The sequence below is a fragment of the Antedon mediterranea genome, chromosome 3 (genome assembly GCF_964355755.1).
Source record: "Antedon mediterranea chromosome 3, ecAntMedi1.1, whole genome shotgun sequence".
In the NCBI taxonomy this organism is placed as follows: domain Eukaryota; kingdom Metazoa; phylum Echinodermata; class Crinoidea; order Comatulida; family Antedonidae; genus Antedon; species Antedon mediterranea.
Genome location: NC_092672.1, coordinates 13,520,474 through 13,527,553, shown reverse-complemented (window position 1 = coordinate 13,527,553; position 7,080 = coordinate 13,520,474). Strand labels below are relative to the sequence as shown.

The following is a 7,080-nucleotide window of genomic DNA, read 5'->3' as shown; positions in this document are numbered from 1 at the left end:
ATTTATGTACAATTAACCAGATATTATATTTCAAATTCATGCCTGTACCTCAGCTTTAAAACCTAGATTTGTGATATTGTGTTTTTACTTTTTTTTTTTAATGAACAATCTTTCTCCTCTATGTCAAGGATGACTAATAGAAATCTTCAGATTGTACTTTATATACATTTATAAAAATATTTTTCACAACTTTAGATATATTTATATATATATGCATATATGCTAGTGTTGCCCGAAAGCTCTGCTAACTTTTCTAGCTGTTTTACTTTATCGTTTTGATTTAGCTTTTCGGTTTTGGCTCACCCGTACCCATCATTGGCTAACCCGTACCCATCATTGGCTGGCCCGTACCCAAGTTTAATGCTATTTAAAGTATATTTATATAGGCCTATTACAGTTAAACCCAGTTTTATTACATTTTTAGGTCATATGTTCGATATTATAATGGCAAAAACTATTTACCTAAGTATAATTTATGTACAGACTCGTACGAAAAAAGCACAGCTTTCATCGTATTTGGGTCGTAGTTAAATTAATACTTGAGGGCGCTGTTTTACATGGAAGATGTCAGTGGTCGGCTGTGCTGCATTCTATTTTTTTCATTTATGAATTGTTATTGATCTATTATTTACTACGAATAGCCTGTACACACTTTTAATTTTATTTTACAGATAATGAAGTAGGCCTAATGTGCTTTTTGAAAATCGTTTTAAAAATGGTTGTTGTTTTGTTTGCAAGTTTTGTTTTAACATTTCGAAAATATTTAATACATTTTTAAGTAGTCACTCATATTTTAAAATCACGAAACTATTTAAGTGGATACCAGCCTCATTTTTGCTGCTACTATAAGGACCATTTTTGAATAATGAATCTAAGTAGATTATTGCCGTTTTTAAAACAAATTCCCTAGGACATGATGGATGTGAGAATAATAATAAAAGGTAACCTCCAATAATTTAACATTTAATTACAAACGACGACATTTGCTGTTATTACGTTTTCATTTTATAATGATTATTACTGTATTATTATGACTAAAAACCGAAATAAAATACTACTAAAACTAAAAAAAAATCATCTTATCGCTGACAGATACATATGTACACAGACACGTGTAGGTAGGCCTTCAGAACGTTTATATTATTTTAGTAAATAAGACGACATCCGTTGCCATGGAAAAACGAGTGTGGGTCATTTATTTGTAGAATATTATAGAATGCGTATTTTTTTAAAAAGGGAATCCCTCGTCAGCAAAAACACGTAGCTGTTATTGAGGAAACATCTACCAAAAATGTTTAATTGCTGTAGGCCTAAACAAACAGATAATTTTACTGAATTATTTAAGAAAAAAAAAAAAGAAAACGATCGTACGCCAAATTGCGTACCAAAAATGTTTAATTGCCTTAAAATACGTGTATATGATCATTTCACTGAATTATTAATAAATAAAATATATGGAAAACGATCATACGTCATTACTGAGTCGTCTCTTTGACGCCCTATAAATGCGTGTTTTTTTTGTAATAAAAGGTTAATCCCGGTCAGCAAAAACACGTAACACGAAATCTACGCCCCATAGCCCTGCAGGCCTTACAGTACGTGTATATGATCATTTCACTGAATTATTAATAAATAAAATATATGGAAAACGATCATACGCCATTACTGAGTCGTCTCTTTGTGACGCCCTATAAATGCGTGTTTTTTTGTAATAAAAGGTTAATCCCGGTCAGCAAAAACACGTAACACGAAATCTACGCCCCATAGCCCTGCAGGCCTTACAGTACGTGTATATGATCATTTCACTGAATTATTAATAAATAAAATAATATGGAAAACGATCATATACGTCATTAATAAGTCATCTCTTTGACGCCCTATAAATGCGTGTTTTTTTATAATAAAAGGTTAATCCCGGTCAGCAAAAACATGTAACACGAAATCTACGAGTAATTCGACCCCATAGCCCTGTGGGCTTTTTGATTAAAACAGGGCGTCGTTAATTCAACCAATTTTAAATATACCAATACAATAGAAACAATATTACTTGATCGAATCATGGAGGTATACCTCCATGATCGAATGTAATCAGGGAAGATAATTAGGTGATAAGAATAAAAATTGATAAGTATAAAAATGATACGTTGTTGGTACTTTACCTGGGCTTAATTGAATTGTAATACTATACAACAGTAAAAATATGTTTTTATTAATTAATGTTCTTACGTAAATAAATAAAAAGACACATCAAACATACGTTTATTAAACTATAATACTACATTTAAATAAATGTTAACAAATATATGCCTAATTAAACGAAGTTTACAATCAAATCAATGGTCATTTTTATTAGCACACATTTCACCGAGACCTGTAAAATAAAAAAAAAACAATTTAAATATAAAAATATTCATACGTCAAAAGCATACCACTAGTTTTGCGCCGATCAAATCATTACAAGTAGGCCTAATTATTCAAATTGGGTACGAGTAGTCCAAATAATGGGTACGAGTAAGCCAAAAATGGGTACGAGTAAGCCAAATAATGGGTACGAGTAAGCCAAATACTTGGGTACGAGTAAGCCAAATATTTAGGTACGAGTTGGCATGGGTACGAGTTGGTTTGGGTACGGGTTAGCCAAAGTGGGTACGAGTTGACCAATTATTTGGGTACGGGTTAGCCAAGTTGGGTACGAGTTGGCATGGGTATGGGTTGGTTTGGGTACGGGTAGTAGTAGTAGCTGTATAGTACTAAAATAATAGTAGTAGTAGTAGTAGTAGGCCTTTTGGGTGGGATTGGTACGTCCTACCTAGGCCTACTACTAGCCTAGGAAAATATTTCTAGGGCCTAGGCCTAGTATTTAGTATCCTACATTTATTAGTAAAAAGTAGCCCTAGGCGTACTATATTTTCAGTTCAAATATTTACAAGGTCCATCACCAGGACATTTTTTTATTAAATATTATTATGAATTTAAAGTGTACAGTAGTATGCTAATTAGGTAGTTGGAGTAGTTTGGAGAGATACATCTATTTATAAGAGAGTACTGTATATATCAAACTATCTGTGTTGGCCGCCTTTGTATTTTTAGATATAATACCAATAGGTACCATGTATTGGGATGCAATTTAACAGTTATGAATAAAAAATCTCTATATGATGCTTTAGTGCATTTTTCAGCTGTGAAATATAAAATTGTTAATTGAAAAAGAAAATTTAGGGTGATCATCCCAGTATTTACAGTCTAAATTTGATACTTTATGCAACAATAGGCATAAACGATTTTTAAATTAACAGGTATAAAAGCAAATTGGAAGCCCTACGTACTCTGTATTTGGAGGAAATAAGCATAAGAGCAAATAAAGCCTTGACCACAGGGTGTAATTCACTGTTTTGAATCAGTAGTACGACTACTGTACTTATGTGTTGGACCATACTGTAATGTGGTCCAAGTTGACGGGCCAGAAATGATGGTAGTGCCAGTATATCATTTACTGTAGTTTAGCCTCAAGGCAGTACCATGTAGCTGGAGTACCTTGGAGAAATACAGTACAGATTTATGAGACTTGGTGTGTGTGATGATTCAGTATGATAATTTGTCCTGTGAAAGAAAAAATTGTTGAACTATGAAGAAAATATTGTAAAATATAACAAGGAAATTATACTATAGTATAATTAAGGGGTAACCGTATAATATATAATAATAATAAATGCAATGGCAATTACTAATATTATGTATACAATATTACATTTAAATTCATATATTATTTTATTATGATAAGGAAATCTGTTTTAGAATGAGAAAAAGCCGCCCCAACCCAGCTATCAATAAAGCTACAGTATAAACAGAATGAATAGACCATTATTGTAACCGGTCTGGGTATAGCATAGACCTACTCTACTCTAGGCCTAGTAAGATTAGGATACAGGCCAACGTACCCAAATTTTGGTTTACTCATACCCAAAGTGTTGGCCCACTCGTGCCCATCATGGGCTGGCTCGTACTCATCATGGGCTGGCCTGTACCCATGTTTAATGCTATTAAAAGTATATTTATATTACATACGGGTTGGTTTGGGTACGGGTTGACCAGCACCCTAGAATACGGGTCAACCCGTACCAATGGCTGCCAACTCGTCGTACCCATCAGGCATCATGGGGGATCCAGTCAAGTCGCCCCATCGCAAAGTCGCCCCATACAAAGTCGCCCAATACAAAGTCGCCCCATCGCAAAGTCGCCCCAAAACAAAGTTGCCCCGGCACAGTCGCCCCATTACAAAGTCGTCCCAACGCAAAGTCGCCCCAACGCAAAGTCGCCCCAACGCAAAGTCGCCCCAACGCAAAGTCGCCCCATCGCAAAGTCGCCCACGGTTTTATTTCGGAAGTAGTGCCGCCGCTAGTAGGATAGGCCTAGGGTCTAGTTGTTATTTGCTAATACATTTTGAATGGCAATCTACAGTACCCACCCAGTGTTCACTCTGTACTTTACTGTATCTATGTTTAATTTTTAGTTTTAAAGGAATGCCATACCAGCTGACATTCAAGGTATCCTCGTGTCATACTGGGAAAGAGGTATGACAGGATTCGCTGTAAGCGATGAGAAAAAGAAACAACTTCTAGAGGAAGAAGCCATTGAAACAGGCATGGATACAACAAGGATTAAGGTAATAGCCAGTATTATTCTTCTATTTTCATAATAATTATTGAGCGGAAGCCTAAAATATATTTTTAAAGCCATACCTACCCAACGTTGATGGACTAATGATGATGGTGACAATGATTAGTGTCAGATTCACTGAATTGTAGTTTACAGTATAGGCATGGAGGGATAAAGTACAGAATGGAGAAAATAATGAGTACAGCTTATTAGAAACATTAAATAAACAAACATAATTGTTGTCATAATCGATCTACTGTAGTACGATTGTAATGTTTTATAACGTTTAAAATACTAAATATAAATAAAAAGTGCCATCGTACATTTCTGCAATTTAGTGTTTCACTGCGAATGTCATTTATAATAAAGAATATTATATAAATAATATGAATACGTAAAAATAAAAAAAAATTGTACTACTGTACCAGTTCTTTTCACTGTAACAATTATTTTCACAGGATTGGATTGGTAATTACCGCAGAAAGATGCTAGGAAGGAGGTATGCAAGTAATGTGACAAAATGTAGAAAGAAAAAGGCAACAGCATACAACATGTTCTCATCTGAACATATTAAATCAGGTAAGAATTTAACCTTTATGCCAGAACATTGGTATGTCAGTAATCCCCCATGACATAGTATTGGGTCAATTTATGTAAGCCATTAGTCTTCAAAATCTCAACTGATTAGTCTACAGATATTGTGATTATATCAGATTCAGATTCTCTACTGTTTGTTTAAATTATAATTGTGTGCAGTATGTGATGTTTTGTGCGTTTATCCCAAAAATGCATATTGAAATATTATCAATGAACATTAGAACAATGTATATTTTAAAATTGTAATTAATAAGAAATGAGCAAGGGGTCCACATATAAGGAGGCTGCTAGATCGATACCAGCTAAGTGGTTGGAGACCAAAGCCAATAGAATGGCGCATACATATTACACAGAAAAGGCAGTGGAGGAGTCGAACAAACCACCAACAGAGAGGCAGAGTGATATGTTATTCAAACAAAAGCTGAAGGAGATTTCTCAAAGAGTATGTACAGTATTTTAATGATATTTCATCATATTTAGGTCTCATCGAAACATTGTTTCCAACTTAATATACCATAGCTTTGGCTTTCTGTACCTAGAAAACTTCATTGACCGAGATTATATTTTTATAAATCTGGTTTATGCAAAGTAAATTTATTATGATTACAAGAGGCTACAGTACACATTTCAGTAGAAACACAAAGTCAATGAACAAATTGAAAGAATATCATTGAAATTTGATTTCAAACAATAGTCATGCATATTTGTCCCCAGAGTGTCTACCGTTAGAAATGTTTATGGTAGCTCCATATTTAACAGGTAGAGGATCTAGAAAATCTGGGCTATGAAAGCTGTGTGTGCATTGCTAAATCAAACGGAAAGATGACTGGCATTGGATCGACCAAAGGAGTGACGTTTTTGGAGAACACCAACTTTTTGCTGGATTTTTCCAAACAAATGTCCACACCACTTATGAACACAGAAACAAAAGGAAGGAGTGTATTGAGGAAAGAGGTGCAGTCTCTATTTAACAATAAATTCTGTAAGTATATATACTCATATACCATACTCTAAATTAACATGTTAATAATTTTAATTTTGCATTTTGTGTAGATTTTACCAAAAAGTATTTTTTTCCTTTGTGTGTATAAAAACCACCTTATGGAATAATCTTCCTGTACATATCCGTAAAAATTATGAGACATTTAGTCAAGTTGAATTTAAACATCTTGTATAACTTCTATTGTACATAGTTTTAATATTGCTTTTACTTTTATTTTTCTTGTATTTTTTTCCAAATCTGGACCTCTTGGGAGACCAGTACTTGTGTATTGAAAGAGCTATTCCAGAATAAAGAAAGATTTGTATTGTATTGTATTGTATTGACATTGTCACATCTCAGTCTCTCTCGCAAATACCTTATTGATCATCAGTTGCCATACTGAAATATAATCAATATGGAAGATTTTGTAGTAATTATAAGATACATATATAAAATTATCTACAACAAATGAAAAAAAGCAAATGAAGTTTTTTCGGACTTTATTATAATTATGATGTGTTGGTTATTTTTGTTCTGCAACAGGTTCAGTGACTGGTAGGGCCCAGGTCCCATATAAGGAAATTGAGAAAGGAAAGTGGACAATTACGGATCTTCCAGAAGGAATGACATTCAAAAACCCATCATCCTATGGAATCGAGAGTCTGCAACAAATTCTCAAGAAATCTGAGATGATTACTTTTTCAAGTTAGTATAAAACACTTATATTTGATCAAATATAAATAACTAATTCATTTATTTACAGAAAGATGACTGACATTGGATCCACCACCAGATCGCATTCATTCATTCATACTACAGTCTGTCTTAATGAGGGAGGTGTATTT

At 33.7% G+C, this 7,080-nt stretch overlaps 1 long non-coding RNA gene across 1 annotated transcript in view; it reads right to left on the bottom strand.

The window, feature by feature from the left end:
* Positions 1–2,304: 2,304 nt before the first annotated feature.
* The window catches only part of LOC140043627 (uncharacterized), a 104,338-nt gene continuing 99,562 nt past the window's right edge, over positions 2,305–7,080 (bottom strand). Inside the window, exon 3 of the long non-coding RNA XR_011844324.1 lies at positions 2,305–2,371. This is a non-coding gene — a long non-coding RNA (uncharacterized lncRNA). The remainder of the gene's footprint in view (positions 2,372–7,080) is intronic.